The sequence below is a fragment of the Cupressus sempervirens genome, chromosome 11 (assembly GCF_028749045.1).
Source record: "Cupressus sempervirens isolate cs-2001-9-10 chromosome 11, ASM2874904v1, whole genome shotgun sequence".
Taxonomy (NCBI): Eukaryota; Viridiplantae; Streptophyta; class Pinopsida; order Cupressales; family Cupressaceae; genus Cupressus; species Cupressus sempervirens.
In genome coordinates this window covers 19,808,661-19,830,797 of record NC_143128.1, presented here as the reverse complement: position 1 = coordinate 19,830,797, position 22,137 = coordinate 19,808,661, and the positions used below count along the sequence as shown (strand labels likewise).

Here is a 22,137-nt window from a genome sequence, read left to right as displayed (position 1 = left end):
AGCAAGTTGTTAAAGTTGAACATCTGAAATAACGTATTCAATATGTTGAGGGACGAGGATCTAACGTCTGAATGGTGTCATTTGATTTTTGATGAATTTAAAAATGGTAGTTTTGTTGTTACGGAGTTGAGAGCTTCAATTTATAATCTTATTAGTTTGTTAATCGGCTAAATAGTTATGATGTTTTGATGTTTTTGAGATGGGATAGTTAGGGATGACATACTTTTGGGAGAATATGTTTGAAGGGTTTATTTTATATAGCTGCAATCTTATTTTGATTGTTGGGTCCACTTAAAAGATTTAGAGTTATTTTATATTCTTAAAATAAGTTTATGAAAATGTAGGTATAAGAGTTCAATTCACCAGATTTGGAGTGATTAAATATATTCTTAAAACATGTTTATGAAGAAGTAGGTTAAGGGTTAAATTCAGGGATGTGAAGGTTATTATTTTTTTATAGTAAGGAGAAAAAAATCAGTTTGGACTTTTGTTTTGAAAGGAGTATTTATGTTTTTGGATCCATCTGTTCTAGTGATTTGGTTGTAATAAAGAACATGAATCTATTTGGCAATGGACTACGCCCTTCTAATAGAAAGAAATTGAGGCATACCAAACAGAATTTTTTTAGGGAAGAGAGGTGGCTCCCTCTTCCTAGGGAGTTTTGAAAGTTAATACGGAGGGGTTGTCTAGGGAGAATCATGGATATGTTGGAATTGGTGGTGTTGACAAAGATGGTCATGGAAATGTGGTTTATGTATTTTCTTTTCATAACAAGCATTGCTCTAATAATCTTATAGAGGCTAGAGCTATTCTCTATGCTATTGAAGCATCTTCTTGGTTGTGTTGTTGTTCTTGTTTTGGCCTTGGGCCTTTTGCTTTGTACTCTCTGATGTTTTTTCAGAGAAGTAACTACGCATGTATTTTGAAATTGACTTAAACAATAAATTATGTTGGGAAATCTGAAGAAGGAAGAAAGATTTGGGAGGTTAGAGAGCTTATTTTGGTGCTCAAAATAGATGCATAAATAAGGAGTTGTGAGATTAGAAAATTATTGAAATTCTATTTGGATTATTAGTAAGTTTTGTGTTGTGAGTGAAATAAAAGCTAATGGCATTTCAAACTCAAAATGGGAGCAGACAAAGAGAATCCAAACGACTCAAGATCACAACCAAAATCATATTAAAAACTTTAATCCTCTAGAAGATTCTTCAAGCTGAAATAGGTGAAGTATATGTTGAAGTCATTGTTATGAAGTGTCTCTAAAGATATCTACAAAAAATTAAACAAATGGAAGCAAATAGATGATCAAAGGTTGTCTTTAAAGATTTTGTGACGAGAAAGAAGTCATAGATGAAACATAAGATTAGGTGGATGAGAAAAATGGCATATTCACTTAAATGCAGGTAGTAGCAATAGCAAACAAATAAAGGTGTTTTTTGTAGATAAGTTTTAGAAGCCTATGTGGGAAAATATAGTAAGGAGAAAGAAGAAATATTAAGGAACTTAATTAAATGGGCTTTTGATCATGTGCGGGATTGGAATGTCAGGGATAGGGGGCAACCAATACTATCTTCTGAATTTGATGACCTTGTTGATCCTCCTTGCTAAGCTCTCCTTTTTGTATCTCTTCTTGTCTTAAAAAAAATTTACCCCTCTTTTAGATTAAATAACCTAACTCTACTAATGAGTATTTACAAAAGTCCTATATAGAAGTCAATATTTCTTGGAGGCAAAGATTCTCACATCTCCCTTAAGGACTAAATCACATCATACCAAAAGGTATGTAGAAAAGGCCAAAAGAGGTATGAGAAGGGAAAAAATTGTCTTTTAGGCAATTCAAGCAATGGAAATAGAAAAGTGCTTTGTTTTAGAATGCAAAACTTACAATAACATTCAAGTACACAAATAATTGAGGACCATCTTCATTATAAGATATGTTGAATGAGAAGATGGTAAGTAGGAATTATTTTCTACAATATATCAAATTATGCTACCTTGCTATTAGAATTCAACTCCATGATTTTTTTAGTCAAACTCATTTATCCACATTTTTATAATTATTATTCACACCAACCTATCTCTAATAAAAACAAATAACTCCTTAATATTCATGACATAAAAATAAATAGCATCCTAGTATTCATGACATCTAAATATGATATTTACAATCTTGAAATATTAGAAATCTTTCAAAAATGGCCTATAAAACTACTCCAAACTTACTTTATTCATAAAGATTTCCTAAAATCAAGCCAACTCAATTTACTAACTCATTTATATGCCTTTCACCAATTTGGAGAAATAGAGAAAACTGAAACCATTAGCATCTTGACCAAAATGTCTTCCTAGGTCAGGGTGTCTTTGTGAGGGATAAATAGAGAAAACATTTTGGGTGGATTGAAGTCCATACGTAGTCACATGGTGAACCTAGGAACAAGCAGAACTTGTCCAAATAAAAATAAAATAGTACTAGTGCAAGTGGAGGCATCTTGATATAAGAAATTATTGCTCCTTAAATTTTGAACCCATGGGCCCAGAAAACTAGCTGCACTTATACCATCAACAGAGCCTCCTAATCATACATTATCATGATTTTATTTTAATAGAAATCTGTCTTGCACAATCGATTCTTCTATTTTAATCAAGAAAATCATGTTGATGTTAATTTTGGGACATGTATGTCTATTTATAACCAGACTGTAAATCCATTTTTGTCAATCTAAAGATTATTAGTGGGTGTATTGTTAACTTTTCTTACAAGGCAAAGCTCAATTATATTATTATATGGAGAGGTTAAATTATAAGGGTAGTAAAGATTGTAAATATGGGGAATGGCCGTAAAAAAATTATTGTTTAAAGTCAAACTTGTATTATATTAAATTGGGAAGGATAACCTTATAGATTTTTTTTTTTGTCAATAATTAGTTTCATACTATCGTTCATATCATTTATAGGTAAGTACCTAATTCAAATCAATATAATTTTTATGGAACAGCAATAAAAATAATGTTTTTATATAGTAATTAGATATAGTAGTTTATTACAACTAATTTGATATCAAAATCAAGAAAAAATTTGTTACTTATTAATTTTTATATTAATGTGAATATTGAGAAAGTGGGTTCTTCTTTCATCATTTTATCTTCGAAGAAGGGAGAATAGTAGAACAATTTGTTTATGAAGACTCTTTGATACTGTGTTTAAAATGTAATAAGGAGGATCATGAAACTACATGTGGTATGATTGTTTAACAAATGCCTTCTCATCCTTCAAAAAAAAAATCAAGTATTTTTAGAAGGAAGAGATAAAGAGGTTTATATTCTTCAACTAGAACCATTTTAAATAGATTGTTAACTCTCATAATGAACTTCATCACAAAGTTCATTGTATAGAAAATGTATATAACTAGACAATTATAACTTGTCCTAGCTTGAGTTAGATGTTGGTCTAACAAAAGGCTTCCTTCATGTCCCACTTATTCTTTTGATTCATGATTAGCTTACAAAATAGTAAAATTGAAACAATAATTCACTAGGGAGATCATTAGGCTCCCCAATGCCCTTGATGGTGAAACTAGGGAGGTCGACACCGTCTACAATTCTTTCTAGCAATTTTGACTTCATGGCACTTTAAGCTTGTGAGTCTTTTGTTGTTGATATTTAAGAGTTTAGTCTTGTATATTTTGTTTTGCTCTTATAAAGAATTGTTAGTTTATTGTTGAACTACAAATTTATCACCATCTAATTGTTCTTGTCATTTGATATGTTCTTGTTGAATTTCAATATTGTATATGTTTTAATATGAAAAATGGATACAATTTATTAAAAAACAACTACAAATCATAATCTATAAATTAAAAACCTAATAGAAAAACAATCACCCACAATAACATAAAACTTAAAATGAATTACAAAGAAAAGAGATATTCTTAATATTGTTTCAAATTCAAGTTCTTAATAAAGAATGTACCAACTATTAATCTAATTTTTTGATATTTATATGAATGATTGATTGAAAGAATTTTAATAACTTCCACCGAACTAAAACAGTCTAAAATATGATTTGTTATTTTATATTTATAAATGATTCCAAACCTGCTATACTAATTATTTTATTGATCCCATTTCTCATTAGACTCGTTCTAATTCCTGCTGACTGCTTGACCATACAATAATTCAAACCTCTTTAAAACCTCACTTTACAAATAATCAAAACATATAAATAATTAAAGCCCAAATCTTACGTATTTATCTTTATCCCCACAATTACTGTAACTCCCCACGAATTTTAGTTAAGGTATCTTTCATGTCTCATCAAAGCTAAGAAAGTTGGAAGCATATCTTTTCTGATTTGATGTATGAAATGACCAATTGCAGTGAAGGCCCACGAATAATCTTTTTCACCTAATGTATTCTTTGTTTGGACCATCATAATCCCCATGCACTTTTTGGAGAATGGAATCATTTTTAATTATATAAGTTCAAAAGAAAGAAACCAATGATGATGGCCCTCACAATACAATATACAAACAAATATAGAAAGGAGTGGAGCAAAATTGAATGTATTTATGATTGACACCATGTTTGTGTTCATGAGATGTCCACATGATAGATTCCTTGTTTATGTTTCAAGGTACAACTTTTCACATTGGTAGAAGGGAGGCAGAGCTTCTAGGAAATTGCATGCTCAAAATATGAGGTGCAAAAGGATCTAAGTGCATTTCATCTCTTCTACTTTGGGAAGTGTAATTGATTAAAAAAGACACTAGTTTTTGGATTGGGAAATGTTGTCAGTGTATGGCAGTGCCTCTTTGGGCTTTCTTTGACTGTTTTGTGTCATTTCAGTCATGTTTATTGTCCTCAACCTTCAACTTATTCTAATAGCAAAGTACACACTGTTTAGCTTCATAAAATATATATATTCCATTTGACTTAGGGTGAACATGCATCCCTTTCTACAAGGATATTGTAACACAATCCAAGCTATCTGATTGCTAATTTTTATGCATAGGAGGAAGTTGGGCTTGTTCAATGTATGTTTGTAAGGTGTGGGATCTACTTTAAATGTGATTAGCAAATAATACTTATATGTAAGTCAATCTCGAGTATAACATATGAACACATTATTCAAGGTTCGGTGCATGTATAATTGAAATGCTTGAAATTAGCAATCTCAATAAACAAAGCTGGTGGAAGGGTGAAAGAGAGGTTTTGAAGGAGCCTTAAAATCTTATAGAAGGTCTCATAGCTTGAAGGAATAGACATAGACATTCTAGGAGCTGAAAACAAACATACATTCATTGAAGTTTTATAAAGGGTAAAGAATAACTATGTGTACGTTTACTTTTGTTTAGTTTGAGTTTATAAATTAACAATTGGGTTTTATTTAAAAATAATTATTTACCTTTTGCATAATAGTTTCTATATTATTACGGTTTATTCACTATTAAATTTGTATAGGTTAATAGCTTAGTGATTCTTTTATAATAATAAAATCGATTGATAATTTGTACTATTGTAATTTTTAGAGAGATCTCATAAGTTCAAATTCTATAGTCTAGGCATACACCTTGTATATGCCATTTATTGATCCATATAGAGATATAGGCCTTGTAAATGTCATCTTTGAATTCATATATAGATTGTTGAGTATCCAAAACTATAAATAATATTTCTTGTTTTATTTTTACCTTTTTTATTTACTTTGAATTCTAATTAACAATTATTATAAATTTGTATTAGGTTTTATTTAAAAAGGAAATTATTTATTTTCTTAATACTAATTATTATAATATTATCATTTATTTATTATTAAATTATTATAGGTAAATAATTTACTAGTTTGTCCATAAAAAAAGAAAAATAGTAGTTGAGAAATTGTATTATTGTGTTTTTGAGAGAGATGTCATAAGTTCAAATCCACCAATCAAGGCTTGTATACGTAATTTATTAACCCATAAAGCTATGTACACCTTGTATATGTCATCTCTAGACCCATATATAGATTGGTGGGTATTCAAGACTATAAAAAAATATTTCTTATTTTCATTATACTTTCTTTCAAACATTTGTTTTATATTTCAAAATAATAATTATAATTCAAAAATTCATTGATTTGTGAATCAAGATGACCTAGTTCAATGTACTGATTGTGAAAATAGACCTCAAATTCATATTTTCAATTTCTATACCTCCTCTACTAATCATTATAACACATATTTCTCAACACATTATTTTGTTATAGTATTTAAAGATATTCAATTTACATTTCATTTCATAAAGTGGGTTTAAGAGTAAAATGAACAAATAAAGCACACTTTGATTTTTAAAAGGACAAAAGAATTACATCTACATGTTTGTATATGTTGTGCTCAATATTGCTCATCTTCATTGATCTAGTCCAACAAAGGGATTGACATAAGAAAGCTTATTCATTTGTCAAGTGAACAAACTTCTATTTATAATTGTTGTAAATACCACCTTACGAACTTAGCTATCAATTATGTAAGGCTAAAGAGATAACTATTGTACATTTGGACATTTCAAACTCACTAAAAGTTCAATTTGGTGTGTTCTATAGTTTATCCTACCTAAGTTATGAGAACACAATTCATTTTTTGTTGTTTTTATTCCAATACATATCAATGTTGTGATTATGAGGACAATCAAAATTTAAGGTCAAATCAATGAACAACTATCAATGAATGATCAAAAACTAATTAGGTATTTTCATTTATTAAAGATGTGACCATAGTTGATTGCATAAATTGTAAAGCTTTGAGTAACATTTATTTTGCATCAATGTTTTGCATCTCTTTCCATGATTTGTCAAAATGAAGAGGATGAAATTGAAGAAAAATCACAATGAGCAAGTTGCTTGAAAAAAGAGAATGGAATGACATGGAGTATATGGGAGCTGAGGAAGGATTTAAACCTACAAAAATACAAGGAACTTACTCTATAATTTAAATGCATTTTTGTTCCATTCAAGATGATGGATAATGAAGTGTGGTTTGAAATGTTAATGAAAAAAAAAATTAGTTGTCACCAAAATCTCTACAATTTTTGGCCATTTATTTTATTTCATTTTTTTTAATAATATATATCTCGATGGTCCTAACATAATCCATAAGTTGTCCATTCTCTACCCAGATTAAATCCAAAAAATAGATATGAATCCCAAAACATTAAACTTAAATTTAATATAGAGCCAAGTCAATCTTCTCCCAATCAATCATCACTTTGAACATAAAATGTGTGATTTGCATACTATGATGTTTTTTTATTAAAATCAACCTCATAAAAAGGGTGCTGACCCTTACATAACCACAACCCATAGGTAGAAAAGGTGCTCCACAACACGCTAATAGAAAAGATGTTGGCAAATAAAAAATAAAAAATATATACAACACAGTGGCATAAAGGCTAGTATCCCTTCTCAAGAGTGGGAGGGAAAATCACTCACAATATGTGGAAAAAAATGTGAGTTTAAAGAACAACTATCTCTAGTTGATGTTCTCCTTAGGATCCCCACCATAAGGGAGAGTAGCTAATGAAACTCAATTTGAATAATTGTCAACACAAAGAGCAGAGAGTTGAGGTAGTTGAACATTGACAACCTAATATTAAAGAAGAGAATTAGAAGTAGGTGAAGGTAGATAGAGGGGTTGCACCAGCAGAAGCAATGGTATATTCATTTATAACAAGAGTGTCACCCAAATTTTTAGCAATAGATTCATCCTCATCGCTAGAGGAAGAATTAGTAATTGGGATAATCAAATATTCCTTGACATGTCTTTCCACTAGGTGGTAGTTCCTTTGTGTGGTGACTAGTAGAGAAACATTGATGGCATCAAAATGAGATGCCTTACAATCCACTACTTGAGTCCATGGTTAATCCCCCCCCCCCCCCACACAATGAACTACATCTCCAAGGACAAGTGTAGAGATATCAATGTCTACCAAAATAAACAAAGAGGGATAAAGAATCATAGTTTTTGTAGTCTTATCCACCTTTGTAAAGAAAACAATACACCTCAAAGTCTTAAGGATTCTCCCAAAAGTGAAAGGTGATGTAGAGGAGAAAAATTCACATTTGACAAATACCAAGTGGTTGAATAAGAGTATTACAAAAAACTATCAAGGTTTCACCAAGAGAGAGTGGGTCCCCCAAACCCATAGTTGTCTTAGAACCAAACATCTTTCTTTAGAAGAAGTAAAAAGATAAATTAAAGAACCCCTTAAACAAGCAAAAAGATCAATATTACCAGTGAACAAGGGTTTCCATGAATCCATCGCCCAGCAATGAAGATTTGGAAGAGAAGGCCAAAAATTCAATGAATATACAAACCAACTTGTAGTGGTGGTAAAAGTTAACATTTTCACAACATCTAGAGCACACACGACCACAACGGATGTCTTGGAGCGTGCAAGAGATTGGGATTTATCCTTTGGAGGTGCACATTTAGCAACAAGAGCAAGACTTTTTCCACCAGTGGTAGTAAACCCAATTCCAAGTCTCCTTAAAGGTTCTCTATAGACATCATTCTAGTAGAAAACGTACCCCCAACATTGTCTAAATTATTACCCCCAACCAAAAATGGGGTAGCACCCAATGCACCAAACCTAGAAAGCCTCAATGTATGTGAAATTGAACCACCAACAACAATAGTCATTATTTATGATGCAACCCAAAGATGAAGAATATGCAATGGAGATGTCCAAACCTTGTAGCAATGAGTAACATAATGCAAATAACAAGGATATAATGAAAGAAAAATAACTTACTATCAATCTAAAACTCAATAACATCAAATAGGCTACAAACATGTCAGATTAAAGGCCTTTGCGATTATATACCCAATTTTTTGAAAAACTCTAATCTATTCTTTTGATCTCTCAAGTCTTCTAGATGATCTTATTTTCTCTATTGATCATCCCTTAATAATAGGTGATGCTTCTCTCACAATTTTACTATACATTTAAAGATATCACGACTCACATGTTGGCTTAAGAACCACATTTCCCAATAACAAGAAAATTTGTTTTAACAAATAGAATAAGCCATAAAGATAAGATTAGTGGATGATCCACTAAGCACATAGAGATTTGTAACTTGAGATAAAGGTCAATCCATGATACATTATTCTCCACCACAATCCATGAGCAATGCATCACACAATGAAATTCCACCAATCAATCAAGGTGCCAATAAATAATATACTACTCAACAAAGAAAAAAATAATAACTCATCGTGTAGGAATAAAAATTGAAAGATTTGATAAGAACAAATCCACAGATCCAGTAGAACACTTGCATGCAAGAACCTATCACAAAGAAGAAAAAGATGAGAAGGCAAGGGTTTGGCTTTGAAAATATGGAAGAATATATTATTAGACTGAAAATAATGAATGAAAATACAATGGATCAATCCTAATAAAGGGGATCATAAAAGCCTAATAGGGAAACCCTAAAAAGTAAATGACGTTTATTAAATGGAAATACATGTGCATAAAGTGAAATCTTAAGAAGGGAGTAAAGGTAATTTAATAACTTAAATTAAATTAATCCTTTACTCTAGCACCCCCACTTAAGATGAGCAAAAATGCAGCTACAAACAATGCTGAAAAAAATAAGGAAACTACAATGCTAAAAGCATAAATGGGTCTCAGTAACATGGCTTGATGAGGTACCTAGCACAACCAAATCTCTGAAATATGGAGAAATGGGGAAAACCATGTGGGAAAAACCCTACTCCAAAAAGAGATAGAATAAGCTAAAAAGCATAAAAGAAGGAAGGACTCATCACTGAGTTCCCCCAAGGACAACTTCCTTCACCCCAAGCATAGAACACAACTAAAGATACCACAAGGATGCAAAAGGTTTAGTGAAGATGTCTGAAACCTGCTTAGCAGGGGGAATGTACTCCAAGTTGTTGAAAATAGATTGATACAAGTATGAAATATGTTTCAATCATTATTTTGTCACTGATGTCAAACCTACTACTTGTTGGTAAGACAATTTCTTAGATGATTTGAGTAATATCATTTATTTGATTGATGAAGAGGATTTGATCAAATGAGGTAACCATAGCACCTAGAGGAAAGGTTGAGTTATGATATGGAAAAGAAGTACAAATATCGGTTACGACAATGATATTATAGTGCATTAATTATCTACTACAGTTTGCAAAGGATGGATACACTTATTAAGCTTAGAAAAATAAGAGAGAAGAATTGAGTCTTCCAAGCTTGATTTAGTGGACTGAAGGTGTCAAGCAAAGTTAATGCAAGCCACATAGAAAATTAGTTAGAGCCAAGTAAAGTCAAAATTCAGTTTATGCCAAGTGAAACAATGCTAGCTAAGTAAAGTTTAGTTGATGTGGAGTACCAATAAAATTTAGTTCATGTCGAGCGATTTGATAGTGGATGCTAAGCAACACAATATGTATCGAACATCAGAACCAAGTAAATGTCGAGGGACAGTTTTATGAAAAATATCATGAATTCAATGAATCTAAGTGGACAAGTTTGATTTCTTGGACCATGTGAACCGTATGCAAGATAAGCTTGATGAGTTGGTGGCATAGAATTCAAGATAAACCATTTTGAGGTGAATTCAAAGAGGATTGAAGGATAAGTTTCTAGAAAGGAATCAAATGAAATAAAGGGTAGATTCATTGAATCCTACCTAATCCCATCAAACCCTAAAATGGACGATGAAGGATGAATGACAAAGGATCCAATTTCTTTTTATAAGGGAGTATAAGGCATGAAACAATAGTTGGCATGTGCGAGAACCTAAGGGAGACAAGGAGTCTTGGGTGTTTTTTCATATGTTGGCCAAACTATAGAGTCTGCAATTGGCATGCAAAGTAAGAAGACTTAAGGGAATGGATGCTTGAAGGTTGAACAAGATGTTAGAGATGAAGTGTATGAAAGCCAAGTAGAATGGAGGACTAAAACAAAGATCTATAATCTGCAAGATGAAGTTGTAAGTTGTAGGTTGTTATCAAATCAAGCCTTATTGTTACTTTCTAATCGTTGTATCAGTCTAGGGTAAATTCTTTGGATTAAGGTTGACCTAATATTCATTTGTAAATCCTTTAATTGGGTGACATTCCAAGTGAATGATCAAAAATCCTCTAACAAGGCTCACTCCTAATAGGGTTATTGAAATCCTCTAACCGGGTTACATTTAGCAGTGTGCATTGCAACCTTTAACAAGGTTGGCCTTTCACTGGGCATCATTTCAGAAGAGTAAAAATTAGTAGCATGTTATTGGTGGTTTTTCCCATATTGAGTTTCCACATAAAATCATCATGTCAAATGTGTTATTGAATCTTTTATGTTTCATGCTTACATTTCTGCAAAGTTGATTTGATAGTAACCTACAAGGTTAAGTGATTGTATGATCTAATGGATGCATGCATGATGAATATGTTTTATGGATATTGGTTCTCTAATTTGTGAAAAAAATTATTTGTACATCTAGACCTTAGATAACTGATTCACCACCCCCCCCCCCCCCTCCTCTCACTTATTCTAAATAATTCCAATAATTGGTATCGGAGTCATCTACATAAGAGGACTAGTTTGAAGGTACTATAAGCAAGAAGATCAAGATGTGAAAAAGAGAGGTACCCAAGCTTAATAGAGATAACCTTCCTACATGGAAAAGTCTGATGAAGCTACACCTTGGAGGTCTTGGAGATCATGCACAATCTACCATCACCTACAAAGAGTACAAAGACAAGGGCAGGAAGTCTTGTTACATTGCTAAGGAGGAAACTAAAGATGAATCTAATGATCATGATGATGAAGTGGTGTATGTTGTAATGAATGATGATTCTGAGGAATATGAGGCAACTGCACTAGTTTCTTATGTGAACAAGAATGATAGATGGATCATTGACAAAGAGAGTTCACATCACATGATTAGAGATAAAAGTAAGTTCATTACCTTGAAATATTATGATGGAAATAGTGTAAGGTTTGGTGATGATGCATCCTATCTAATAAAAGGAAAGGTTCTATCAAACTCACAAAAAACATTTTATGTAACAATGTTTATTATGTTGAAGGACTTAACTACAATTTGTTAAGTGTGTCACAACTGAATAGTTCAAGCTGTAAGGTTGAATTTGAGAACAAGATTGCTAAGATATATGATGTTGATGGAAAACTACTTAGAAGAGGTGATCAAACTAGAGGTAATCTATTATATCTTGACATGAAGGATGCTACTTTTTTAGTTGTAGAATTTGATGATGTGTGGCTATGGCACAAGAGGTTATAGTATTAGTAACATGAGAAGATTCAAAGGTTTTCCTAAATTGAAGAAACCTAACAATATAATTTGCAAATAATGTCAGTTAGACAAAATGACAAAGTCAAGTTGTAAGAGTAAGAATCGTACCTCTAAAGGAATATTAGAGATTGTTCATACTGACTTGTGTGGACCAATTAAAGTGCAAAGCTCCAAAGGAGATAAGCACATTATGCTACTTGTTAATGATTATTCTAGAATGATGAATTTTATGTTTTTTAAACAAAAATCTGTTGCTTTCCAAATGTGTAAGTGGTACTTACCAAGAGTTGAGAAGGAAATAGGTAAAAGTCTAAAATGTTTGAGATCTAACAGAGGAGGAGAATTTACATCAAATGAGTTTGATATGTTCTATAATCAAAAAGGAATCAAGAGATAGGCATCTGCAGCTAGGAACCCTCTACAAAATGGAATTGTTGAAAGAAGGAACAAATCCTCTTAATGGACTATGCTAGGTCACTCATGATGAAAAATAATGTCTCTTTGAAATACTGGAGAGAAGCTATAAGTATAGTTGTCTATACATTGAATTGTGTACAAGTCAATAAAGGTACTCATACAACACCTTTTGAACTATGGTATGGATACTCAACCAATGTAAAATATTTGAAGGTATTTGGAAGGAAGTGTTATATTCTCAAGGATTTTAGGAATGGTAAACCAGATGCAAAAAATAAAGAAGGTATATTCCTTAGCTATTCCATAAGAAGCAAATCATATAAGTGTTTAAATACTAACACTAAAAAGGTTGTGGAAAGTGCAAATGCAAAATTTGATGAATATACAGAAGTACATGAAGATGAAACTATGAAGGAACCAGAGGAATACAAATCATTTGTATATTTTTATGAAGGTATGCCTGCTAATGAAGATACTATAAACTACATTGCAAATCAACAGCAAGTTTCAGTGACTGTCAAGTCACATACTATGAATGTCGAGTTGTATTTAAGAACCAAGCTACATTCAGGTGTCGAGTTACAAAATGAAATTGAGACAGATTTTGATTCTCAGATTAGTGTACATGACAGAGATGTTAAGCTACTTGATAAAGATGAACATAGTGATTTAGAAGTTGAGAAACCAAATTAGGAAATAGAGTAGAACCACGATTGTCAAAGTATGTCAAGAGACATCATCTTATAGCATAAATCATTGGAGATAAAGATGTTGGACCAATGACAAGAAATAAGTTGAGAAATGATACATGTTTTCTTAGCATGCAAGATCCTAGAATAGTGAGAGATGCCTTAGAAGATGTGGACTAGAGCAAAGCCATGAAAGAAAAGATTGAACAAATAGAGAAAAATAAGAGATGGATTCTAGTTCCTAGACCAAAAGATAAGAATGTGATTGGCACCAAGTGGGTGTATAGAAACAAGTTAGATGAAAATGGTGAAGTCACAAGGAACAAGGTAAGATTAGTTTGTAAAGGATATGCACAAGAAGAAGGGATAGACTATGGAGAAACATTTTCCCTTGTTGTAGGATTTGAAGGAGTAAGAACTCTACTTGCTTACTCTGCATACAAAGGTTTCAAAGTTTATCAAATGGATGTCAAGTCTACATTTTTTAATGGTATATTGGACACTAGTACATTTGACCCTATTTTTAGAACAAAATTTTTGACCATCTATTAAAATGGGGTCAAATTGGTCGGAATAGACAAGGAAAAATGTCTTCTTATTTTTAATCCATGCCCATGTTGGTTGAAATTTTGACCATCTATTAAAATGGAGTCAAATTTCGGCCAACACGGACTGAACATGTTCAAACAAAAAAGGGTTTCGGCCTTTTTTGAACATTGTCTTGTTTAACGTGCGCGGGAGCTACAAACAAGCAATTCCCAATGGAGATGTGTACGTGGGAGCTCAGAACCGTGGTTTACCTGAAGGGAGGGGAAAATACTTGTGGACTGATGGTTGCATGTATGAAGGTCAGTGGTGCAGAGGTCAAAAAATAGGTAAACATAAGCTTTCATTGCCATCAGGTGCAGCTTACAAGGGAGAGTTTATGGGTGGTTACATGCATAAGTATGGGACATTTACTGGAGTAGATGGGTCTACGTACAGAGGGCAGTGGTTTCTGAATGAAAAACATGGGTATGATCATAAATCCTTCAAGAATGGTGATTTTTATGAAGGCCATTGGAAGCATGGTGTTAAGGAAGGCCAGGATCAGTATATTTGGGAGAATGGTTGTGAATATGTAGGAGAATGGAGATGTGGATTAATGTGTGAGAAGATTAGACTCTGAAAAGAATTTAGATTTAACATAAAGATGTTACCTGTAGTCTCTTAGACTATTTGATCTCGTGGACATCAGTAGAATCCATTTATTCATTGCTGAATTTATTGATTTTACACGTTTGAGGTTATATGCATACAACATTGACTTTCAATTTACTATGTATATCCAACGCTAGATTGTATGGTTTTGTACTTAAGAATATACTCTATATACTTTTTTGTTCAGGTTGCAAAGGCACTTGGAATAGGAAAAAGTGTTCTATTTACAAGGCATTCAATTGGAGGGGTAGTTGTCATTTTGGCGGCACTCTCAATCTTGGAGAAATTTGGTAAGGAAGCCCCTATTTTTGCCACCACGTTTGGTTTTCCTCTTATTGGAGATGAAGTTCTTGCCAGGGTAGTTCATAGGTAGGGGTGGGCCAACCATTTCTTCAATCTTGTTTCAAGGTGTGATATATTTGTGAGAACTCTTTTAACTCTTTGCATATCCGTGTCTAAAGCATTGGAAGTCATGTTGCCTTACTGGCATAAATCTGCTGAATAGAAGAATGATGTTGACGATGATGATATAGATGAAATCATGGAGGAAGGCCCTATTGCAGACTTGAATTTTCTAGTGTATGTACGCATTGTCCTGCATCATGCTTGTGCACTGGTTAAATTCACCACTGTTACGAATATGGAACCCACAAACAAACTAATAACAAGCCTAAACCCTACTGTAAAGTTGAGCCCTTACAGACCATTTGGGTACTATTTGTTTTGCTCATAAAAAGTAGCTCTTTGTGTTGAAAACTATAAGGCTGTGTTGCCCATTCTATTTTATTCCCTGTTTACTACCCAAGATCAAGCTAATATTTCAGATCACATTAGGTATGATGTAGTCTTCCATGTTGACACAAGCAGTGTTAACTTGGAAGGGCTTTCTATGCTTCCCTTATCACATGGTGCACCTTCTTTTGCCATGGAAGTCCAACTAGATGCTCTTGGCCTTGGAATTAAATTAAGCTTCTTAACATTATTCATCTTACTTTTTAATTATTTGCAAACCAAAAAAGCGAAGATGGAGCCTAGTTTCAAAATGCCCTCTAATTTGTCATCTTGCTTGGTTTTTTAAGAACTTTTTAGTCCTTCATTGTACTCATAATGCAATTTCCTAAATAGAATTTAGTTTTCACTTGCTTGATTCAATTGAAGAGCAGAATTGGGTGTAGAAGAATAGAATTTATTATTAAATTGTTAATTCAGCCAGCTGAAGAGAACTACAGATTAATTAGCAATCAGGTTTGGAAGCCTATCACTGGATCCATGATGTAACCTGCAAGAGTGAATGGTGGATTTAGCATTTAGACTTTGATCTATATTTTAATTTTTTTTTTATAATTTCTAAAATGAAAACTACTTTTATTTGTTTAGTATGTAAAGTAGAAGATATTTTTTCACAACAAGTTAAATTATGATACTTCTAGAACTAGAATTTAATTGTGTAGTTTTTCAGTTAAATTTGTTGGTCTATTTTTCATAAGTAATCAGTGATAAGAACCCACTTAACTGATCCATAATAACTTGTCCATTTATTGCCTTCCTCTTTATTTGTCTTTTTATTGCATCCATCTACTACCATCATTCTCATGAGAGAGATTCTTGTATAAAGCTACTCAACTAAATGAGAGAAATGAGTTCATAAATTCAACTAAGAAGTCATAGATTTTTATATACAGCCGATCATTTATTGACGTAAATGAATCAATAGATTGGATTCAAAAATTATATGATTGAATCCTAATAATTGTCTTATACTTAGAATATATTTATACATAAGTAGAAAACATCAGTCCATAGTAAATTGGTTGTGATGCACAATTTTTTTGTTAAATTAATATGTACTGAGAATTGTTCTTTTTATTTCTTACTAGGCCAAACTTTCCCTGAGAGCGGCAGGGGAGGTGGAGGAAAAGCTCATGGAGAACATCAACAAGCTAAATGCAAAAATGGTGAAATTGGAGGAAGTGGGACACATGGCAAAACTAAGAGATTATAGAGACAGATGTGTGACGATGAAGATTGTATACTATGATGCCTTCAAGGAAGAAAAAGAGAAGCCAGATTTTCATGCCAACCTTGGCAGGCTTAACCTTGTTGCCATTTATGATAAGTTAGAAGATATGGTGAAAACCCATGATCGAATGGGGATTATGAGTCAAAACAACGGGGATAAATATGATGGGCAATGGCTTGATGGGTTGAAGCAAGGCCATGGAGTCTACAGATGGGCAGATGGGAGTTGTTATATGGGGACCTGGAGTAAGGGGTTCAAATATGGGAAAGGTACATTTTATCCTGCATGTGGCAATCAGACTAGGCTATGCCACCTTTTGGAATCCTCGCCTTCCAGTGTGGATCAGCATGACGATCTCTTCGATGATGACCAATATTTTTGGAAGGAGAGAAGCTCTTCTATGTCTGATTTTGAGGTTTATTTGAATACTTCTTATGCCCCTAGCTCCGAAACAACATCCTCAAAAACCCTTGAATCTAGAATAGCAAGAACCTTTTCCCTTGATGGGATAAGAAGCTCAAGTAGTGAGGAATTTGATGATAATGACGAGGGTGTCAAAACTTGTGATCTCAAAATTTTTCCTGTGCAATCTATTGTCGAGAGAGAATATGTTCAAGGAGTATTCATTAATGAGGTATCCAAAATAAATGTGCCTTCCAAGGCTATGAAAAGAGGGCATAAATGGCAGCCAAATGAAAGTAAGAGACCGAGTGAAATTATTTATAAAGGGCACAAAAATTATGACTTAATGCTCAATCTGTAATTGGGAATCAGGTTCGCATATTTATTTGCATATTCATGCATATGACTAGTGACTTGCTCAATATTTTACATTTATATGGATATGCCTTGTAATGTTTATTGATTTTGCTAACAAGAAATTCTGAGTTAGACTAACAAGAGAATGAAAAATGTATACGTGTAATATTTGAATGATGAAAACAATATGATTTTAAAACGTGTATTTATTTTTACTCAATTTCTTGTTATTCAAGAATATTGTACTAAAATATATTGTTTAGGTTTCTAATACCAAAATGATAATTGTCGTGCCACTCTTTCAAGCTAAAGGAAATAGTAAGTGTAACCATTGTGAATTGCAGATTTTGCCAAATACCTGTAATGTTGCAAGAACTCCACATGATTAACTTAAATCCTTGGCTTTAAGGCATTCTTATAATTGCTTTGTGGTTTGTGATATCTCTCTGTTTCTCATTTAAGCAAAAAGGAAATAATATTGTAACCATTATCAATTACAAAGTTTGTCAAATCCCTGTAAAGTAACATCTTTGAGGCATTCTTTAATTTCTTTATGAGTTGTGGTATAATTTTGAATGTTCCAATGGGAAGATTGTCTACTAGCTTTATCTATGCCAACCAATGCCTTTGTATTGAATTTTATCCTTGCAATCTGAGATGGGAATGTCTCACTACTTCAGCTTAGCAAAATTCTCTTCAAAATTTCAAATAAGAACTTAATCCAAATGCTTTTATTTCTAAAATCTTATTTGTTTGTATCTGTCCCTTTGGGGTTGTTTTATAAAGGGTAGATTTAGCTCACATTATCAGTAATTTCTAAATGTGATAATGAATGGTTCGTTTGCTTCTGTTTGTTGCCACTATGCCTCCACTAGTACGCATAAATTTGAGAGAGAAAATATTCTTGTGAGAAAACACTATGTATTTCATCTGATCATTATGTATTATGGTTGCAGGTATGTTGTAGGAAAGATCACTCCCATAGACAAATGAGAGATTGTCCCTGCTGATTTTGATCCCAAAGGAAGTGTATGATTGTGATTTCCACCTGAGGGTTCAGCATGCACCACCCCATCATTCTGTTGACTTCAAATGGAAGGACTACTGCCCAATGTTTTTTAGGTTTTTCTCGCATCTAGCTCTTTGCATTGAATTTTGTGTTCTTTTTGTAGTGCTTTAACCATCAGTCTATTACATTTGTGTTAGTAATCTATGTGCAATAGATGTATCACAACAACCTACTTTCTAGCTAGCTGGAATGATTTGTTTCCTTTAGGAATTTCTTAAGTATGTTAACTTTCCACTTATAAGATCCATTGATAATATTTGTAATAAATACTCCAAAGCAAAAGCTAAATTTTTGTTATGATTGTAATGGAAAAATCACTTAGTAACATGTACATTCAGTTCCATTCAAAATTTAGGAGGCATAAATTATGACACAGATTTGGTATCTTTGCAACCAAAAATATTGACCTAATGACTTGCAGGTCTAACTACAAAGGTTGTATCAACTAGCAATATTAGATGTCTTCCTCCATTGTCATTTTTCAATCAACTAAAGCTATTTCAGCTCCAAAACTTTCTCAAATGCAGATAATTTTGATTGATAGAGATGTCGTTTAATTGGAAATAGATTATATCTAGAATAATAATACCATCAGTGTTGTTTTCTTGACAAGTGCATGGTATTTATGTTCTATACTTCAACAATACAGTAATGTTACTTACAAGCCTAGTGTGTTTAAGGCTGAGAACTCACTTGGATTTTACGTGCCATCCCACATAGGGACTTCTAGTTATATGGTTTTGTGCAAACTATATCTGCATGTTGATTGATCTGCTTGTGTGTCTCAGAAATATTCTCTTTCTAGATTTGCAATTCCTTTCAATTTCATTGGATTTGATTAAAAACATGGCTTTGATGCTACTACATGATCTTGTAATGGTCTGAAAAGATTGTGTTGCCTATTTATTTCCTTATAATGTCAAGTCTGCACATGGATGCTACATAGCACCTTCCGAGTGAATTTATGCTGCATCTTTTGTCTTTCCGTGCACCTATAAACAATACAATTATTTAACTTAAATTCTAGGATTAGATTTCTTAATGAATCTAATGGTTTAAATATTCCATCAACAAAGAAACAAAGCCAAATTATTGCCAGCAGTATATTGATTTTTATTCAAACCAAGAAAATGCACAGATTTTCTTTATCACTACAAAGTGGCTGAATGCTTTTGTTTTTCCATATTCAATTTGCTAACATTTGTGTAGATTTTTACAACACAATTCCTGATAATGTCAAAGCAATTTCAAATATCCAAAGAGCATCTTTCCAAAATTACTTGATTTAATTTCTTGAACCTAGATTATTTCCTTTACCATTTTATGCATAAAGATATCCTAAATTCCTAATCCAAAATGATTCAGTTCTTCAAGCATATTTGAGAAAATTGATTGTTACAATTTCAGTGGGAATGTTACGAGCTTTGGAATTCTTATATTTTGGTTGTTATCTCAAGATATTATGATATTACCAACATTTTGTGACTTAGCTTTTTTGCACAATGTTCAGGCATCTTCGAGAACTTTTTAAAATTGATGCAGCTGATTATATGCTTTCTATTTGTGGAAATGATGCTCTGCAAGAACTCTCCCCCCTAGGAAAGAGTGGCAGTATGTTTTATCTTTCTCACAATGATCGGTTCATGATAAAGACAATGCGGAAATCTGAAGTAAAGGTACAATTAAAAAACATAAACTTTTTTCCATTGCTAGTCCACTGATTTCTCTTGTTGTATCTTTTCCATTGTATTTTACTATTTCCCTTTTTTTGAATGAATCAAGACCAACTTCAAACTCATCGCAAGTCTAATGGAATATCATAATATAACAAGGTATAGGAGTTTTTTTTAGTGCTGGTGATGAATAGATAAAATGTTTGAGCACTTGGGTTCATATTCCCAAGGATTTTGATACTGCATATATTCCAAATTCAAGTCAGTTGTCTAGTTTTCCCTTCATTTTATAAGGTATTCCAAAGGAACTCTGCTCTGAACCTAAATTTAACTTTTAGGTAATGAAAAATACATACTTGCATTACTTATTTGCTCTTCATTTTTGTGGGCTAGTTCTAGTTTATTTTTATGTTAGATCTACTTTTTACTTTCCCACAATGAATGGGTTTATATCTATGTGAATTTGTAAAAAGTGGTCTTTTCTTTTTTCAGTAGATTGTCCTTTATTCATAAGAAAATGATACACTTGGATAAGTAGGCATATTGATATATCTTCATGATATTCAGGCATCCAAGTGTTATGTGTTTGCAGAATATTTTGTTGACATATTGAATGGTAAGTGCAGAAGATATTTGTTAGAGAAAGCTGGATGAAAAGTGAAATCCTCAAGGCAGTTGCATCATTAAAAGAACTTACTATAGGAATGTTATAAACTACAGTACAAATTGTCTGAACCTGTTTAGTTATCCTCTTCTAAATATGAGTTTTTTTATTGCCTTCTGATCCAAAGCTGTGTAAAACTAAACATGTTCTACTGATAAAATGTTCAACTAATCATCTAATACCATCTTCATCTGTAGATATGGGATATCTTGAGTTGGATGTGAAACTATTTATGGGTGCAGTGGGGTAATGTACAAAATGCATTTCAGTATATTTGAGTTTGTGTGTCTGTTCCTAGACATATTGGATTCACAAATTTTTGAATTTGCCACACTTGGTTTTGGGTGTACAAGAGATTTACATTTTAAACACCATGCATACTAATTTAGTCTCATCTATGCAATTTTTGCAATTAATCGAAGAAAGTGGGATTTATTGTTCTTGGTTTATTTGGCAATTTTTGTCAGCATCCTTGGAAATTGATGCATCTTTGTATCTTAAGATGCTAGTTGTAACTGAACGAGTCCTTTAAGTTATACATTTAGGTGTGGTAGCCAACTAATGCTAGTTGTAAGGTACACAAATTTTATATTGTGGGATTCCCTCAGTTTGCCTTAATGTTCCACAGGGTTTCAGCATCCTATTGTTTTTCTTTTCTTCATTGTTTACCAGTGTGACCATTTTACAGATATTTCTTCGTATGCTGCCAAATTACTATAATCATGTTCATACTTATGAAAGCACATTGATCACTAAATTTTTTGGTCTACATAGTATCAGAGCAGTAGGAAGGCAAAAGGTATTTTCTATACCTTCTTACTCTATTTTCCATTTAATCCTTGACATAATATGTCAATTTTTGGTAACTAGACGTTATTTTCAAAATTAAATATGAGTAGCCACACTTGTATATTTAATATTAATACCATTAATGTATAAGCAGAGGTGATATGATTTATCATGTTGAGATGTTTCTATTTCTAGACTCTATATGTTATTTATGGGACTCCTTTGCCATTATGAATTCAAAGTGATTGTGAAGAAAAACTTATCATAGATTCTTAAAAATTGGATCTGGAAATTTGTAAAAGGTTCAACTTATACTTATGCTAAATATGTTATGTTCAGAGCTTCGCATACATACATAGTTCGATCTAAAAGGCTCATCTCAAGGTCAATCAATAGACAAAGTTGAAATTGATGAGACTACAACTCTCAAGGATCTAGATCTGGAGTTTGTGTTTCAGCTTGAGCCAAAATAGTGCCAGGCACTTCTAAAGCAAGTTTCTTAAGCCCTTGTTGTAATTCTTTTGGGATGAAATGCTTTTATATTTATT

General features: G+C 32.4%; 2 pseudogenes; both read left to right on the top strand.

The window, feature by feature from the left end:
* Positions 1 to 2,824: 2,824 nt before the first annotated feature.
* Positions 2,825 to 22,092, top strand: LOC149528032 (phosphatidylinositol 4-phosphate 5-kinase 1-like; annotated as a pseudogene).
* LOC149528033 (protein EDS1L-like) lies at positions 14,608 to 16,750 on the top strand (annotated as a pseudogene).
* Positions 22,093 to 22,137: the final 45 nt, after the last annotated feature.